General features: G+C 43.1%; 1 long non-coding RNA gene and 1 pseudogene across 1 annotated transcript in view; one reads left to right on the forward strand and one right to left on the reverse strand.

The window, feature by feature from the left end:
• The window catches only part of LOC135098068 (uncharacterized), a 130945-nt gene that overhangs the window by 14089 nt on the left and 96420 nt on the right, over positions 1-20436 (reverse strand). The window lies entirely within an intron of this gene.
• LOC135098059 (juvenile hormone esterase-like) lies at positions 8494-14797 on the forward strand (annotated as a pseudogene).

Here is a 20436-nt window from a genome sequence, read left to right on the forward strand (position 1 = left end):
ACCTGTCATACTCATCCATTAATCTTTCTAATCGTCTTTCATAGCTCCATAATGATTCTGAATGAGTACCATGTTTATAGTATTTGTTGTAAGAGGTCTTGATGGTGTCTAAAAATTGAAGTCCTTGTCATTAACTGAAGCACTTTCCGGAGCTTACTAACGAGCAATTCCTATCATTATTGCATCAGGAAACTTATAACAAGCATTGAGGACCTAGCTTTGATGAAACGTAAGAACACTTGACTTGTTCTTCACGCCAACACATCATTGATCCATTTGTTCTTAATATTCTGCTGCGAATACAAACCAGTTGAAAAGTTTCATAACGGGTCGGATTGGATAATTTAGTTCCAGTGGTGTTTTGATGCTCCTCTCCTGAAACAATCTGATTCACGCGGGAAAACAATCAGGCAGAGATGAAAGATGCAGAGACTCATGCATTAGTGAGGTAGACCGAATAGGAATGAGGTTGGAAGCAGAAAGTGTTGTGCAGGGAGGTATGTGATGACAGTACAGTGGGAGGAGTGTGTGGCGAGGGAAGGAAACAAGAGGAGAGTGTTTTGTATGTAAGCAGTATGTAAGATTGATTTGAATATGGAATATGGTCAGAAGAGGGAGTCAGTCTGGAAGAAGAGATGAAAGGATCGTAAAGGTTTGATAAAATAATAATAATTAAATAAGAAAATATATAAAAGTAGTTTGTATTACTAGAAGCCTGAACCACGTGGAGAACACTAGTGAGGTAGTGACCACATGACTTAGATAAATAAACGGATAAATAAATAAATAAATAGATAGCCATATAAGAACAGGAGGACGCAGTAGACACCTGCCGAGACGATAATTACTCCCAGCACTGTTCAGGGGGTGCTGTGAACATATCATTAAACCCAGCTGTGACCTCACTGAACGTTTCCCTTTGTGTCTCACAACACAAGGGGGCAGTCACAGCCTGCCCTCTAAAGACAACTCTCTTCCTCCACACAAAACTACAAGCACCTAATAACACACACACCCTTCACTCAAAAAATTTAAAATCATCATGGCGACTCCTACACCAGCCTCGGAGTCCCCATCTGGGGAGGGGACCATAAATGTCTCCAGGTCGGACTGCCTTTCTGTCGACGACCCTAAGTGTCTTGACACCCCCCTTCAACTTTTTTTTCATTAACTTCTGCAACATTCGCGGTCTAAGATCTAATTTTCGATCAGTAGAACACCACCTCTCCTCTTCTAAACTCATCTTCTTTTCCTCACTGAAACTCAGGTGTCTGAGGCAACTGACAGTAGCCCCTTTTCTATTCCCTCCTACTTTCTCTATTCTCATTTTCGATCCAAAGCTGGATGCTGCGTTTATGTGCGCAATGACTTAACCTGCTCTCGTGCCCTCGCTCTTGAATCTTCCGAGTTTTCCACCATCTGGCTACGACTACAGAGTCACTCTCAAACTAAATTTATATGTGTTGTATACCTCTCACCTAACTCCTCTGACTATAAGAAATTCTTTGACTACTTAACTTCCAAAGTGGAGCACATTCTGACCCTCTTCCCTTTTGCAGAGATCTCCATTCTTGGAGACTTCAACGTTCACCACCAGCTTTGGCTTTCCTCTCCCTTCACTGACCATCCTGGTGAACTAGCCTACAACTTTGCTATCCTCCACGACCTAGAGCAATTGGTGCAACACCCTACTCGTATTCCAGACCGTCTTGGAGATACGCCCAACATTCTTGACCTTTTCCTGACCTCTAATCCTTCTGCTTATGCTGTCACCCTTTCTTCTCCGTTGGGCTCCTCCGATTACAGTCTCATATCTGTATGTTGTCCTATCGCTCCAATCCCTCCTCAGGATCCCCCTAAGCGAAGGTGCCTCTGGCGTTTTGCCTCTGCTAGTTGGGGAGGTATTTTGCTGATTTTCCTTGGAATGACTACTGCTTCCGTGTCAGAGACCCGTCTTTGTGTGCTGAGCATGATAGTGTCTGGCATGGAGGCGTACATTCCTCACTCTTTTTCTTGTCCGAAACCTTCTAAACCTTGGTTTAACACAGCTTGTTCTCGTGCTATACATGATAGAGAGGCGGCCCACAAAAGGTACTTAAACCTTCCATCACTAGAATCTCATGCACTTTATATTTCTGCCCGGAACCATGCCAAGTCTGTTTTCCAACTAGCCAAGAACTGCTTCATTAACAGAACGTGTCAAAACCTTTCAAGATCTAACTCCCCTCATGACTTCTGGCATCTAGAAAAAATATCTCCAATAACTTTGCTTCTTCTTCTTTCCCTCCTCTATTTCAACCAGATGGCACCACTGCTATCACATCTATTTCTAAAGCTGAACTCTTCGCTCACACCTTTGTTAAAAACTCTACCTTGGACGATTCTGGACTTGTTGCTCCCTCTCCTCCACCCTCTGACTACTTCATGCCACCTATTAAAATTCTTCGCAATGATGTTTTCCATGCCCTCGCTGGCCTAAACCCTCGGAAGGCTTGTGGACCTGATGGGGTCCCTCCTATTGTTCTCCAAAACTGTGCCTCCGTGCTTGCACCTTGCCTAGTCAAACTCTTTCAGCTCTGTCTGTCAACATCTACCTTTCCTTCTTGCTGGAAGTTTGCCTACATTCAACCTGTTCCTAAAAAGGGTGACCGCTCTAATCCCTCAAACTACCTTCCTATTGCTTTAATTTCCTGCTTATCTAAAGTTTTTGAATCTATCCTCAACAGGAAGATTCTTAAGCATCTAACACTTCACAACCTTCTATCTGATCGCCAGTATGGGTTCCGTCAAGGCCGCTCTACTGGTGATCTTCTGGCTTTCCTTACTAAGTCTTGATCATCCTCTTTTAGAGATTTTGGTGAAACTTTTGCTGTTGCCTTGGACATATCAAAAGCTTTTGATAGAGTCTGGCACAAAGTTTTGATTTCCAAACTACCCTCCTACGGCTTCTATCCTTCTCTCTGTAACTTCATCTCAAGTTTCCTTTCTGACCATTCTATTGCTGTTGTGGTAGACGGTCACTGCTCTTCTCCTAAATCTATTAACAGTGGTGTTCCTCAGGGTTCTGTCCTGTCACCCACTCTCTTATTATTCATTAATGATCTTCTAAACCAAACTTCTTGTCCTATCCACTCTTATGCTGATGATACCACCCTGCACTTTTCCACGTCTTTTCATAGACGTCCAACCCTTCAGGAGGTAAACATTTCATGCAGGGAAGCCACAGAACGCTTGACTTCTGATCTTTCTAAAATTTCTGATTGGGGCAGAGCAAACTTGGTATTGTTCAATGCTTCAAAAATGCCTCATCCATCTATCAACTCGACACAACCTTCCAGACAACTATCCCCTCTTCTTCAATGACACTCAACTGTTCCCCTCTTCTATAATCTGAACTGGAAACTTCACATCTCATCTCTAGCTAAAACAGCTTCTATGAAGTTAGGTGTTCTGAGACGTCTCCGCCAGTTTTTATCACCCCCCAGCTGCTAACTCTGTACAAGGGCCTTACCTGTCCATGTATGGAGTACGCTTCACATGTCTGGGGAGGTTCCACTCATACTGCCCTTCTAGACAAGGTGGAATCAAAAGCTTTTCGTCTCATCAATTTCTCTCCTGTAACGGACTGATTTCAGCTTCTCTCTCACCGCTGCAATGCTGCATCTCTAGCTGTCTTCTACCGCTATTTTCATGCTAACTGCTCTTCTGATCTTGCTAACAGCATGCCTCCCCTCCTCCTGCGGCCTCGCTGCACAAGACTTTCTTCTTTCCCTCACCCCTATTCTGTCCACCTGTCTAACACAAGAGTTAACCAGTATTCTCAATCATTCATCATGGTAAACTCTGGAACTCCCTGCCCTCTTCTGTATTTCCACCTTCCTATGACTTGAATTCCTTAGAGAGGGAGGTTTCAAGACACTTATTGATCAATTTTTGACTACTGCTTTGACCCTTTTATGGGACTGACATTTCAGTGGGAATTTTTTTTTATTGCATTTTTGTTTTCCTTGGCCAGTGTCCTTCCTACATAAAAAAAAAAATAAATAAATAGATAGATAAGTAAAAGAGGCCTGTATGAATAGAAGACTGAACCTTGTGGAAAAGACTAATGAAGTCCAGTGAACATATGAACATGAAAAAAAAGTTTCTCCGAGACAGTGACATTGAATACTTTCAGATTGTGTTGTATAATGTAAAGTAATGTGAAGTGGACACTGTGTGTGTCTCTACCATAGTTACCCACAGTTGTATCTGTCGTCTGGCCAGACTTGAATTTCATATCACGGATAAACAACGCCTCAAAATGCATATGTGCATAGAAACATAGAACATTTCCCGCATAGAATAACCTGCACCTTCACCTCTGACAATATCTGCACAAACTCGTGTTACACCATATATATATATATATATATATATATATATATATATATATATATATATATATATATATATATATATATATATATATATATATATATATATATATATATATATATATATATATATATATATATATATATATATATATATGTGTGTGTGTGTGTGTGTGTGTGTGTGTGTGTGTGTAGGTAAGAGGTGGGGAGGCATACGTGTGGAGCTCGCACGATCACGTCACCGCACGTCACACAACATGAAACTTTCCTTGGTCCATCTATTCTCATCCTTCTCACCAGACGCCAGTTAGGCTATAAGCCTGTCAGCTCGATGACATCCGGACAATACTCCTCCATCCGTCTGGGTCTTCATATTCTCTGTCCTCCATCACCTCGACCATTGTCGAGGTGATACTAAGGTCTACTAAGGCTCTCTTCAATACCTTGCTTCCATCTCTTCCTTGGTCTCCCTCGTGGTCGCCTGCCTCTTGGTATCCACTCCATATATTTCTTAGCATACCGATCTTCTTCCATTCTCTTAACATGTCCAAACCATCTCAGTCTTGCTCTATCAGCATCCTCCAGTAGCGGCGTCACTCCCAACTCTTCTCTTATTTGAACATTTCTCATCTTGTCCCTTCTTGTAACACCCCTGATTATTGAGCACTCGCATTTCGGCTGCCTGAATCTTCGATTCTAGTTTTGTAGTTAAAGTCCACCACCATTCAGCACCATATAACAGGATTGGTATAACAAGTCTATTGTAAACTATTAATTTGCATTTTGTAGCCACATGTTTATCTTTTAGTATTGGATACATCTATTGCCATGGATAAATATAACCAGCATTGCCTACATCATACTATTTATTTTTCATAGTTACTCTCTTTATCTCTAATGCATTTCAGCACGCATTATTCTAAGCTATAAACAGAGTTTTTCTTGTCTTATTTATGTAATTAAAGAACTATAACTAAGAATATAATGAATTGCCCTACGCTGGAACAACGGTACCGGGGAGGAAGGTCGATTCACGCAGCGAGAGGAGAACCAATACGAGAGGAATTCACAAACTCCTGGTAGAAAGTCAAGGGAACAACATGTGAGTGAAGGTTAATGGAAGGTCACTTGACTTTTGTGTGTTTAGTTTTCGATAAAAATACTCATTTCATCTCCGTGTAGGAAGTCAGACTGTGGGAGAGTGAAGGACCCAGAGAAGGAGGGAGAGGGACAGGGTAGGTTACTCGATTTTTACGCTCAGATTTTCACCAAATATACTTGCGTCAAGCTAGGGATGTCCTCCTGTTTGTCAACCGTAGTCTCAATACGAGCGCCCGGCAACTGAATGAGCTGTGTTGCCTAAGCACGTCTTGTGCCTGTTAGGAATACTAAGGCAGGATAGGAACCATGCAGTGGTGAGGCTCAGATGTGCTGATGCATTAAACCATCTCACACCAAAGTAAGAGCAAGAATGGAAGTAATTGGATTATATATTATTATTATTATTATTATTATTATTATTATTATTATTATTATTATTATTATTATCATTATCATTATCATTATCATTATTATTATTATCACCATTATTACCATCATCACCAATATTATTTGTTATAGCAATACTGTCATCAACACACACACACACACACACACACACACACACACACACACACATACTCGTACACACATATGATCATCATCAGTATCACCACTCGTCATTAAATATTAAATATTTCCTTGAAGTTCATACGGTTTTCGTGTCAGCACTCTGTCTCTTTGTGCAGGACGCCTTGCTGAGGTGATTACCTGACACGAAAGAACTGAATCCACAAACTTTCTCCAATCGTTAAGTTTGTAAGACTTGATTCAACTCAGGTTGCGGAAGGATGGCTAAAAGACTGTGTGTGTGTGTGTGTGTGTGTGTGTGTGTGTGTGTGTGTGTGTGTGTGTGTGTGTGTGTGTGTGTGTGTGTGTGTGTGTGTGTGTCGCGCTCATAACCGCATTCCCAGTAATCGTACACAACTGTAGTACACAATTTCACGGGCCCTGTGGGAACTGACAACTCTCGTTCATCATGTTCCTTTAAATCTACTCGTGTGATCAAGCTCTCACATAAAAGGAGCGTCACGGAGCATGTGCGTCAGTCTGTCACCCGGCCCGCGCACTAAACAACCCGACTCTCAGCACTGAGGGAGCATTGTAAGTTCTGCAACGCAGTGCAGATAATCTTATATTTCTTTTGTTAAGGAACGAAGCATTTGTGTGCGCTTATCTGTGTGTGTGTGTGTGTGTGTGTGTGTGTGTGTGTGTGTGTGTGTGTGTGTGTGTGTGTGTGTGTGTGTGTGTGTGTGTGTGTGTGGACTGATGTACAAATATAAGTTTACTTTTGTGGCTGGTATGAAATTACCATGTGTGTTTTGTCAAAAAAAAAACGCGTTAGTGAGACAATGCAGCTCCTACAGTTATCTGTATGAAGACTAAGACATGGCACGTGACATTCCTGGGGAACCCCTGTGTTGATGACAATCAAGCTGGACTTAACAAGATCTGACTTAGTGTTCTGTGGTCTCTGAGTTAAGAAGCTGAACATCCCCCTATGGACGGGAAACTTAGCGTAGCATCGTGTGGCTTCACTTCTATTTTACTCGTTGAAAAGACTGCTTTGTGTATTTCCTATGATGTTCAGTTGCCGCTTTGCTTCCTTTATGCACCCATCTTTGGCGTCACAGTGCTGCCCAGTGTGAGGAAACATTTTGTTTTGAAAAAAATCACAACAGAAAATATAGAGACAAAATAAAAAGCCACTAATACTGATTTTAGTTGTTCCTATACTCTTCCTCTCGCTTGTATCTCACAGCAGCAGAATTTTTTTTTTTTTTTTTTTTTATGTAGGAAGGATACTGGCCAAGGGCAACAAAAATCTAATAAAAAAAAATGCCCACTGAAATGCCAGTCCCTAAAAGGGTCAAAGCAGTGGTCAAAAATTGGTGGATAAGTGTCTTGAAACCTCCTTGAAGGAATTCAAGTCATAGGAAGGTGGAAATACAGAAGCAGGCAAGGAGTTCTAGAGTTTACCAGAGAAAGGGATGAATGATTGAGAATACTGGTTAACTCTTGCGTTAGAGAGGTGGACAGAATAGGAGTGAGAGAAAGAAGAAAGTCTTGTGCAGCGAGGCCGCGGAAGGAGGGGAGGCATGCAGTTAGCAAGATCAGAAGAGCAGTTAGCATGAAAATAGCGGTAGAAGACAGCTAGAGATGCAACATTGCGGCGGTGAGAGAGAGGCTGAAGACAGTCAGTTAGAGGAGAGGAGTTGATGAGACGAAAAGCTTTTGATTCCACCCTGTCTAGAACAGCAGTATGAGTGGAACCCCCCCAGACATGTAAAGCATACTCCATACATGGACGGATAAGGCCCTTGTACAGAGTTAGCAGCTGGGGGGGTGAGAAAAACTGGCGGAGACGTCTCAGAACACCTAACTTCATAGAAGCTGTTTTAGCTAGAGATGAGATGTGAAGTTTCCAGTTCAGATTATAAGTAAAGGACAGACCGAGGATGTTCAGTGTAGAAGAGGGGGACAGTTGAGTGTCATTGAAGAAGAGGGGATAGTTGTCTGGAAGATTGTGTCGAGTTGATAGATGGAGGAATTGAGTTTTTGAGGCATTGAACAATACCAAGTTTGCTCTGCCCCAATCAGAAATTTTAGAAAGATCAGAAGTCAGGCGTTCTGTGGCTTCCCTGCGTGATATGTTTACCTCCTGAAGGGTTGGACGTCTATGAAAAGACGTGGAAAAGTGCAGGGTGGTATCATCAGCATAGGAGTGGATAGGTCAAGAAGTTTGGTTTAGAAGATCATTAATGAATAATAAGAAGAGAGTGGGTGACAGGACAGAACCCTGAGGAACACCACTGTTAATAGATTTAGGAGAAGAACAGTGACCGTCTACCACAGCAGCAATAGAACGGTCAGAAAGGAAACTTGAGATGAAGTTACAGAGAGAAGGATAGAAACCGTAGGAGGGTAGTTTGGAAATCAAAGCTTTGTGCCAGACTCTATCAAAGGCTTTTGATATGTCCAAGGCAACAGCAAAAGTTTCACCAAAGTCTCTAAAAGAGGGGGATAGAGAGGGATGGCGCGTGGTGCGGCTCTGGTGGCGACGCTGGTGGTGGTGGTGGTGGTGGCGACTGCTGCTGATGTGCCATTCGTTGATACCAGGGATGGCCGCGTCTCAGGCATTGTGGAGGAATCGGTGAAGGGCCGAGACTTTTCGTCATTCTACGGCATTCCCTACGCTCGGCCACCACTGGGGAGGCTGCGATTCAAGGTAGGCCGGCAGACGGTGAAAATTTGCGGAGTAATGAAAGCACTTGACTTCATCAGAGTGAGACTGTAAAATGAGGGTGGGAAAATACTGGAAGGTAATGTGTCCTTTCTTCCAGGATCCCGAGCCCTTCCCAGACTGGGGGGCCATGGGGGAAGCCTCCATTCCCGCCTCGCCGTGCATCCAGTATTTCTCCGCAGCAGAGAAAGTCGGAATAAAGGAAGTGCTGGGTGAGGAGGATTGTCTGTACCTCACCGTGTTTGTGCCCAAGGTGAGGCGGAGAACCCCGGAGAGACTGCTTTAATCTGTGATATGTTAGCCTAAGAGCATAAGGGAAGCTGGGAGAAGAAAGTAGGCCTACACGTACTAGGTGACAGTCCTTGTCTAAAACCTGTGTCCACCTGCCTTCCCGATCAGTAAATTTAACTAATCCTTTTTTAAAGCACCCAGGTGACTCGGTACTAGTAGGCTGATTACTGCATATATTCCAGTCATCTACCACTCTATCTGAGAACCAATTTCTTCCCTTTTTTTTTATTTATTAGTTGTAGTCCTATCCTGATTACTAACACTAAGGATTTTGTTTAAATTGTTCTTGTTATACCTCTTAATCTAAGCTTTTCTAACGAATGTAAAATTTAAAACTTTAATCTTTTGTAAGGAATATTTTACATCCCCTTTTAGTCATCTCTCTCTCTCTCTCTCTCTCTCTCTCTCTCTCTCTCTCTCTCTCTCTCTCTCTCTCTCTCTCTCTCTCTCTCTCTCTGTGTGTGTGTGTGTGTGTGTGTGTGTGTGTGTGTGTGTGTAATAGTACCAATCTTATCACAGATTAATGGAGACGCTAGCTTCCCGGTGATGGTTTGGCTTCACGGAGGAAGGTTCACCCATGGCAGTGCCCAGGAGTACCCTCCTCACGTCCTCCTGGACCACGACATCGTGCTGGTGGTGGTGCAGTACCGGCTGGGTGTCCTGGGTGGGTGGTGTGTGGCGAGCTGGTGACTTCTCTCACACGCGGCGCGGCCTGTGTACTGCTCTTCTCACTGCTTCTCTCTCACTGTACAGGCTTCCTGTCTACCGAGGACTTGGCGATGCCTGCGAACTTGGGCCTCAAGGACCAGACCCTGGCGCTCCGGTGGGTGAAGACCAACATTCACCTCTTTGGCGGAGACAACATGCGGGTCACCATCTTCGGTGAGAGTGCCGGCAGCGCCGCCGCCCACCTCCTCATGTTCGTCCCGGAAGTTCAAGGTAGGACTCCTTTTGGACTTCACATTCGTTCTCATCACCTTTGTTTATACACACACACACACAATATATATATATATATATATATATATATATATATATATATATATATATATATATATATATATATATATATATATATATATATATATATATATATATATATATATATATATATATATATATATATATATATATATATATATATATATATATATAATTTCAACCTTGTATATCCATTTGTTCACATATTTGCATGTAATGAGACAAGTTGTATTGTTTTGACAGATCTTTTCTCCAGTGCTATCATGCAGTCTGGAACAGCACTGACGTCCTTGACTATTAACAATAATCCTCGCAAGGAGGCAATTGAAGTGGGTGGCAGCCTTGGGTGTCCCACAGACCAGGGCAGCAACACGCTCCTTCTGTGCCTGCAGGGGCTGGATGCAAAGGCTCTCTTTCCTCGTTACGAAAGCTCCAGAGTGAGTGGCACTCACTGTGCCAGGTGTCAGGACTACTTGCTCATTTAACTTGAACATTCAATTGTGGATATATTCAAATTACAGTTCTGAGGCCATTTAATTTGTACAGAGATGGGGCGTGCTGCCGCTCACCTTCACGCCCTGAGTGGACGGCCGTTTCCTGCCGCGTCACCCTGCCCAGCTGATAAGTGAGGGATGCAACACCCAGGTGGACATCATATCAGGCATTACCAAAGACGACGGGGGCTCTTTTCGCCTTGCGTAATTATCACCCAACTTACGTGGTTAAAAATCATGCTTCACTAACTAAAATGTCTGAGGGAATAATTACCTTCAAAATCTATTGTTTTGAAGATTTTTTTTTTCCAGCTGCATTGGCAAAGAAACAGTTACTGGAGGAGCTACAGTACAATTTTAGCATGGCCGGGTCTGCGTCCCTTCAGCTTGAGGGCAGGAGCGAGGACCCGGAGGCTGTAGCCCGCCAGCTGTACCTCCACTACTTGGGCACCACGCACGTCACCGAGGCGCACGCTGACGACTTCATGAGGGTGAGCACCAACACTGGAGCCTAAGCCTGTTTTTTGCTGCACATGTTCCGTAAACTTTGGATGTATTTGCAATGTGAAAATTACTTGTTTACATATATGACATAAGGATGAGAAGACACGGCTCTACGTGAGGGGATGTTACACCTTAACACTTGAGACAAGAGGATGCCGGTAGTGTTTTCACTGTTCATTCTTAAATTTGCACCTATGTTACATCTTAAACATACAGAACTGCCAGCTGGTGTTCTGTACGGTGAACTTTTCCGTGATCATTCTGCTGTGAAAAAGCCTTGTAACCGTAATTGTTAGTGATTAGTGATGAATTATGAGGGAGCTTTAAAAACTAGATTCACGTATGAAGATGATAGGTGGAGATGAACAAGCATGTTGCATTCAGGGACTGTCACGTGTTGACCTGATGTATTCTTGCCGTTTCCCTTATTATCTCATGTTCGTAGTAGTAGTAGTAGTAGTAGTAGTAGTATAGTAGTTGGTTGGTGTGAACATTCTAATTCTTTTAGTTATCAAAATAATAATAATATATTATTTAAAAAAAATGATGAAGACATAATAATAAGTTATTATTATTGAAAATAACAAAAATAACTCTTAGTTATTATTCTTACTAGTCTTATTATATATAATTTTGACAGATGTTCACTGACCACTACTTCGCCGTGCCTCATGACCGCATCTCCGCCCACCACGCAGGGAAGATTTACCGCTACGAGCTGCAGCACTACGCCCAGCTCTCCTTCGGCCAACTGATCTGCCCTTCCTGCGACAACAAGTGTAAGCAATGCCTGGCCCACAACCTGCCCGAGGCACCGCGGCGTCAACACTGACACGAGGCGGTCAGTTCAGTGACGAATGTTTAGGCAGATGTTTTAAGAACACTGGCAAAGTAACTGGGGACTGGCACCTTTAGTGGGCTTTTTTTCTGCCCTTTTATTGCCCTTGTTTGGAGCCACTCTTACATAACAGATCCTGATAATTGACCCAAAGAATTTTGCTTGTAACATCATATCCCCTATGTGACTTCAAGGCAATGAATAACTTAGAGATTTTATAGACATCAAGGGTGGTTCTCGACTTAAATACTCATAAAAACAGAAGGTGCTTGGCATAGCCACTACCACTCCTGATGTTATCACCAGCGCTGTCGCCACCACCGCTATACGTAGCAACTATCACCAGCCTTCTTACCATCACCATTACCACTACCACTACCAATAACTCTTATCCTATACTATTAATACCCTGCATCACGACAAATTCCAGTCATTATTGCCATCACCACCATCTCATCGCTGCCATCATTTTTATTAGTAATAGCACTGCATCCCTTTTCATCATTACTTAACATTTTAATTTATTTATACATAATTTGTGGTCTGAGATATAATCTTGTTGAAAAACTAAAACACAGCTGTGTCCGAGTCACTGTGAAGTGTGCCATGAGTCACTGTGAAGTGTGCCATGAGTCACTGTGAAGTGTGCCATGAGTCACTGTGATGTGTGCCATGAGTCACTGTGAAGTGTGCCATGAGTCACTGTGAAGTGTGCCATGAGTCTCTGTGATGTGTGCCATGAGTCACTGTGATGTGTGCCATGAGTCACTGTGATGTGTGCCATGAGTCACTGTGAAGTGTGCCATGAGTCTCTGTGATGTGTGCCATGAGTCACTGTGAAGTGTGCCATGAGTCACTGTGATGTGTGCCATGAGTCACTGTGATGTGTGCCATGAGTCACTGTGATGTGTGCCATGAGTCACTGTGATGTGTGCCATGAGTCACTGTGATGTGTGCCATGAGTCACTGTGATGTGTGCCATGAGTCACTGTGATGTGTGCCATGAGTCACTACGGAGCTTTAAAAGAGGAGTGGCCAAATTTGAGGCTGAGGATAATGAAAGGAGGTAGGCAGTATGTTTCATGTGGGGAGTGCCACGTGTAGGCCTGACAGCTTCTTGCAGCTTCCCTTACTTTCTTATGTTGTTTTGTTCTGACATGAGTGAATCACATCTTCCTTTTCTTATCTTTTCCGTTCGGCGTTTCCCTCGAGTGAGTGGTTGGCGCGATGTACGAGCCTTGTCCTGTTGTTTCTGTCCCTTGAATCTTCCTCTGTGACTGCTATTGTTTGCAGTTCTAAAGCAATTCCTCCGCTCCATCTCCTTCTCTATCTTCCTCCCAGTTTTCTTCCCTTAACTGGTTTTCTCCAGGAATTTTTAATCGGTTTCTGATCGTCAATTCTGACAGGGGTGAGTCACGTAGACGATCTGCACTACTTGTTCCGCGGCGGCCCTCTCTTGTCGCCACGAACAGCACCCCCACAGCGCCCCAAGGACTTAAAGCTGCCCGACGACCTCACCCTCAGGGACATCATCACGACTCTGTGGACCAACTTTGCTGCCACAGGGTGAGATGGAGGGCAGAGGTCCTGATTTCAGAAGTCTTTATGGAGGACTCTGAGAGCTTTGGAGTGGGCAAGATGATAAAGTATTGCTTATCAGTGCACTAACTTTACTGAGATGGAAGGCGGGACCCTTTTGTGGAGGAGACTGATAGTTTTAGAGGATAAGATGATAAAAGTAAGGCTTATCATTGTACCATTGCTGCATTAGAGGCTCTTCAGGAAGTGCTGATGTCAGGTAAGACTTATCAATGCTTCCATCAATTCACTGTGACACGGTGACACCAACAACAACGATAGTTTGCCCGTGTACTACATATCACTGCAAAAAATTATCTCTTTACTGCATAGATTAGACAAGTGAGTTGGAGTTGGTGGTGGTAGGCAGTGGTGAGAGAACAGAATTAAGCAGGGGATCTTTATTTCTACAATGTTTTGATGGTGTTGAAAAGTTAGAGAAAAAGATCTGCTTTATCCTGCTATTTCTCACCACCACACTCCAATAATTACTTTTTGTATTACTCATCATTGCAGCAATAGTTTATTTTTGTATCACTCATCATTGCAATAATAATAAATCTTTGTATTACAGTAGACTGTCTTTTATTACTCATCATTATAATTAAAATTTTTCGTTATTTCCCACCAGGAACCCAACCCCTGATAGCTCTCTGGGCTTCACGTGGGAAGCCAGCACACCAGAGAACCTGCAGTACCTCTCCCTCACGCCCTCGCCCTTCACGAAGCCAGACGACCGCAAGGAGGTGAGGAATGCTGCTTACTTAATTATTTACTATGGAAAATGTATTAGGCACTGATATATTTCTATTCGTGTACTTATAAGCGTGTAAGGCGAACGCTTAGGACTTGTGTTGATGAGGGGGTGAGGGGGGTAACAGACCTTAGGGCTACAAAAAAAAAAAAAAAAGGTAGAAAAAAAAAAGGCCCACTGAAGCTGCCAGTTCCGGAAGAAGAGAGCAAGAAGAGTTATTCATAACTAGAGAAGTGTATGGAAACCTTATGTATTAGATAATTACATGGTCCATTTTCTATTTAAATTTTGACGTGGCAGAATTATTTACATAAAACTACATTTTTTTTTCTTTTTTTATTTATGAGTGTCGCTATTTGTGTTTTATAAATGTCACGCTCCGAGTATCTAGAGCGCATCCTTTGTCAAGCACTATCCATTTCACCCCCTCAGTAAGTGGTTCATGCAGGTTCTTTCTTTTCACACACACGTAAGTTCCACAACTCTCTTCCCATCCAGGAAAATCTGATGCTTCACCCGCACCTGGTGAAGGTGCCTCAGGGCGCCACGCGCAGTTCACGTTATGAATTGTGATTTACCAACTCCTGACTAAATGCGAACAGTAACAAGCACCGCTTCCTAACAACATAACTTAGATATAACCACTTATATATATATATATATATATATATATATATATATATATATATATATATATATATATATATATATATATATATATATATATATATATATATATATATATATATATATATATATATAAGATAGGCCCTAACTCAGGGCAAACAAACGAAAAAAAAACGTCCACTGAGGTCCCAGTCCGTAAAGAAGAAAAAAAAAAAAAAAATTAAGGATAACGGTCTTGAAACCGAACACTTTCATTATTACCACGCTTAGAGAAATGCTTAGGTGTTATGATGGAGTGATTATGAAGTGTTTTGAGGAGTTGTATGGCTTACGAGTTGTGATGTGGTGCAATTGTGAGGAGCTAAGGAGATAAACACCATCTGATTACTAAGAAAGTCGAGGCTGTAAAGCACTGCTGCGTCTGATTTACTCCAATAAAAATGGGTTGATTTGGTGTGAGGAGTCACTTCGAAGCAAGCAGAGGTGGCGGCAGTGGTGGGCGCGGAAGTGAAATATAGAAACAGTTTTTGAAGAGCCTGGTGACATTTCATGAGGTACCGGCGTGCTCGGAACTAAGGGTACCCGTGGAAAAGTGCCACGCAAACCTCGCGCGAACACACCCAGGACGTGTCCTGTCGCGGCGTGCATAAAACATCAAAGCGCTCTTTGCTCAGTGGTCACCTTTACCTGACCTAGCGTCGCCTCATAGCTGGGCGGGGGCGAGGGCGGGGGCGGAGGGAACCCAGCCCTCTTCCCTTCGCATTCCACCCTTAAAAAAAAAAAAAAAAAAAAAAAAAACAAGCTGAAAACAAGGCAAGGATTAAGAGGAACACTGTGTGCACTTAGAAAGCTTAAGGGCGCGAAAAAAAAAAAGAGGGAAAAGTAACGAGAGACGGCGCGTGCACTCAAGACTCAAAAGATAATGAAACAAGGAAGGGCCTGAGACAAGAGACAAGAGACAAGAGCTGCGGCCAATTGAATCTACACAAAAAAAAAAAAAAATAAGGTGAGATCACAATGGAAAGTACAAAGATCCAAAAGCAGCGACAAAGGAAATGTCGTTAGGGATATTTTGTGAAGTTACATTACTGTGTGTGTGTGTGTGTGTGTGTGTGTGTGTGTGTGTGAGAGAGAGAGAGAGAGAGAGAGAGAGAGAGAGAGAGAGAGAGAGAGAGAGAGAGAGAGAGAGAGAGAGAGAGAGTCCACACCAAGGCTCACTTGCAAAACATAGGAAAATCACGACCCTACGTAGATAAAAGAAAAAAAAAAGAATAAAAGGAAAGAAAATCAAATTGTAAAAAAAAAAATCGGAGGACAACACCATACATACATACGGCAAAAAGAATAAAATAAATAAAATAAAAAATAAATAAATAAATAAAAACAAGTGCAAATAAATCTAAAGATAAATAAAAGGAAAAAAAAGCAAACAAAACACACCCAAAAATAAACCCTGCGATTTACACACAAGTATATAAGAATATAAGAACATAAGAAAATAAGCGAAGCTACAAGAAGCCGTCAGTCAGAGATGCTCTGGCCAAAGGGAAGAAAAAAACAACAAAAAAAAAAAGAAAAAGAAAAAAAAGTTTTAAAAGTTGGTGGCATCAACATCTGGAGAGTCATACGACACATTTTTAGTGTCCAGGAAGCTGTATTCCTCATAGCCTAACTTAAACCAACTGAGGGCGGAGCAACACATGTACTAGTGTCCACGAATGTGCCCACAATCTAGCCTAACCCATCCTAACCTGACAGCTGAGCAACACACCAGCTTATAGTCTCCACGAACCAGTGCTGCTCGCAACCTAACCTTACCTAACCTAACCCAACACGAGAGAGAAGTAACACATCTACATCTAGTCTCCACTAACCTGTACTGCTCGCAACCTGACCTAACCTCCACGAACCACTGCTCGCAACCTCCTTCTAACAGTGTGTGTGGTTGAGTGGCTGTGTGCTATGTGGCTCTATCTTTGTGGCTGTGCTGTTTGGCTGTGTTGAACGGCGGCTTCTGTTGCTGCTGCTGCCGCTACTACTACTACTCGTGTTGCAATGTTTAAAATAAAAACTATCACAGAGAATCCAGAAACACAAGCGTGTGGCCAGTACAGCAGTTATCCGTGTGTGTGTGTGTGTGTGTGTGTATGTGTGTGTGTGTTTCCAGAACTGTGCATTTAGGTCACTTGATCTGTGACAGTTAGAAAAAAAATACTATCCCTGCGGGAAGCACTCAGAGATTATAAATTACGATGCCCATAAAGTCTAATAATCTTGACAAATCTTTCAGATGCTCAAACAGGTCTATATATATATATATATATATATATATATATATATATAGAGAGAGAGAGAGAGAGAGAGAGAGAGAGAGAGAGAGAGAGAGAGAGAGAGAGAGAGAGAGAGAGAGAGAGAGAGAGAGAGAGAGAGAGAGAGAGGAGAGAGAGAGAGAGAGAGAGAGAGAGAGAGAGAGAGAGAGAAATTTTCCTTCACGGAATCACGCGACATTTTTCCCCGTAAAAAAAAAAAAAAAAAAAAGAGAGAAAAGCCTCCCTTGAAGCGCCTGTATTCGTGAGAGCAATGCATCCAGGGAGCGGCGCGGCGATGCGAAGCGGCGCATGGCGGGAAATATTAGCAACACCTGTGACACACCAACAGCGGCTGGGGGACGCGCTGTACTCACGGGTAATTGAGCCATCACAGTGCGGCGAACGTTGTGATGGACAGGGTGAGAGGTGCAACGAGGTACGGATGTAGCAGAGTGGGGTAGAAGTACAGGCGGGGTGAGGCAGAGAAGGGGACAGGAATGAGGCAGCGTGAGGTGAGAATGGGAACAGGACCAAGGACAATAGTGACAATAGTGACCTTGGTATTGTTGAGCCTCACGCGTGCAGGAAATTGCATACGGCGTCTGCATCTACGGCGTACTGACCTACCTGTCCGGTCCATGCGTACACCTTAATTCAAAACAGTGGGAAACGGTTTTCTGTCCTGCTCTGCACTAAGCCGCCAGTGTCGCCTCCCTGTTATGAAAGGCAGAAGTGACACAGGAGTGTGACGGGAGTGAATCAGGAGTGAGACAGGTGTGACACAGGTGTGATATATTAGTGACGCAAGAGAGAAAGATACAATATGGTATGGTGACGCAGGAGCGTGACTGAAAATAACGCAGGAGTAAAATAGGAGTGACGAGAGAGAGAGAGAGAGAGAGAGAGAGAGAGAGAGAGAGAGAGAGAGAGAGAGAGAGAGAGAGAGAGAGAGAGAGGGTAATGAATCAGAAGTGAGACATGTATGAACCAGGAATAAAACATGAATGAGGGAGGAGTTTAAGCAGAGGTGACGCAGGAGTGAGACAGTACAGGGCAGTGGCGCAGAAATGGCGGGGGTGTAGACAGGGTAAGGTAGGGTTAGTCTGAAATGGAGACGAGGCAGGAGATAAGCAGGAAAGGAGGACAGATGGAAGCAGGAGAGTGGCAGCATCAGACAGTAGTAGTACCTCTTCCTCTTTTTCCTTAGCTAATACTCCTGGCAAACCGCACTGCGCTGCACACCAGGCACTGAGTATATGGTGGTCTTCATATTATTAAGTGGACGCCGTATTTTTTTTTTTTTTTTATGTAGGAAGGACACTGGCCAAGGGCAACAAAAATCAATAAAAAAATATGCCCACTGAAATGCCAGTCCCATAAAAGGGTCAAAGCAGTGGTCAAAAATTCATGAATAAATGTCTTGAAACCTCCCTCTTGAAGGAATTCAAGTCATAGGAAGGTGGAAATACAGAAGCAGGCAGGGAGTTCCAGAGTTTACCAGAAAAAGGGATGAATGATTGAGAATACTGGTTAACTCTTGCGTTAGAGAGGCGGACAGAATAGGGGTGAGAGAAAGAAGAAAGTCTTGTGCCGCGAGGCCGCGGAAGGAGGGGAAGCATTCAGTTAGCAAGATCAGAAGAGCAGTTAGCACGAAAATAGCGGTAGAAGACAGCTAGATATGCAACATTGCGGCGGTGTGAGAGAGGCTTAAAATTAAGACAGTCAGTTGGAAGTAATCAGTAACCTCTCCCTCTTCCTTCTCTTCCCCGGGTACATCTTCACCAGAGACATGGAGACCAACACTCATGTAATAGGACAGGGATGGGGCAGCGTGAATAGGAATGGACGGAACGTGGGGCAACAGTCCCTCGCCACTCACGCGGTGTGCTGTCCTGCCCTCTCCCTGGAATGTCAACAGTAATTAAGGACCACAAAATATTACAAGCAATTCAGCATAATTTTCTCCCTGCTGTTGGATTCGACGTCGTCTACGTGGTCGATCATAATTAACTCTTTGACTGGTAATGACAGGCACTTGTTACTTCATTTCAGTAACCCTTCATGATTTAACTGTGGAAAGTGTCAAACTACAAGCGGTAGAAAGTCTGAAATGCTGTGTCACTCCTTTAGATGTCATTGGTGTGTCTCCAGATCACATATTCATCTAGAGTGGTAGATGAATGGAATGGACTCCGTAATCAGATTGTTAGTGCTGAATCATTAGGGAGCTTTAAAAGATCAGACAAATTTATGGATGGAGATGATAAATGGAAATAGGCAGATGTGTTTCATACAGGGACTGCCATGTGTAGGCCTGATGGCTTCTCGCAACTTCCCTGATTTTATTTTGCTCTTATGTTCTCATTTACAAAAGATGTGGACATACCATTTCAGTATAACCTACAATGACTTAACCTATCATTTACTTGAACTTGAAGAGATGGCAAAGATGTTAAATGGTTTAAACTGAATATGCTAAAATATGAGAAAATAAGCCACTTGTGAATGGAGCAGCGAAAAGCAGTGAAGGAGATTTTCTCGTGAACCAGTGAGGAGACGCCTGGAGGTGTGTACGAGATGTCTTTGAGGAGAGAGTCTGGTGTACAGTGACATAAAATTTAGCCACCTAGTTTATATTCCGGCTGGATTGTGTTAAGATGAGCTAGGTTAGATTATATTGTTTTAGCTTAGTTTAGATTACATTGTTTTAGCTTAGTTATCTTAACCTAGATTAGATAACTTAGGTTAGTTTGGTATGACACATCAGTTTAATTTAGTTTACGAGGTGTGTCATTAAAGTTCCAGGACTGGTGTCCTAAAAGATGAATTTCAAACCCAAGCCACAAACCACCATATTTCCCCTTCAAAGTAATCCTTCTGGAGTATACAACTGCGCTCCCAACCCTCTACAGTCACTAATCTTTTTCTTACGTGCTTTTAAAATCATGTCCTCTGTTGCAGGTCGTTTAACAATGAGCGCTGAACAGCGAACAAACTTGAAGTTTTTGGTGCAGTTGGGGAAAACGCCGTCAGAAGCACTGGGTATGCTGCAAAAAGTGTACGGGGATGAGACAATGTCACGCTCACGTGTTTTTGAGTGGTGCAAGAGGTTCAAAGAGGGCCGGGAGGACGTGGAAGATGACCCCAGGAGTGGAAGACCCTCAACGAGCAGGAATGAGGCCAATGTTGAGCGTGTCAAGCAGATGGTGCGTGACGATCGTCGGTTGACTGTTCGAAAGATCGCAGATGAGCTTGGCATGAACCACAACAGCGTGTGGAAGATTATCACTGAAGATCTGGGCATGCGGAAAGTCTGTGCGAAGATGGTGCCGAGACTCCTGA

Source organism: Scylla paramamosain, unplaced genomic scaffold, assembly GCF_035594125.1.
Source record: "Scylla paramamosain isolate STU-SP2022 unplaced genomic scaffold, ASM3559412v1 Contig43, whole genome shotgun sequence".
NCBI classification, from domain to species: domain Eukaryota; kingdom Metazoa; phylum Arthropoda; class Malacostraca; order Decapoda; family Portunidae; genus Scylla; species Scylla paramamosain.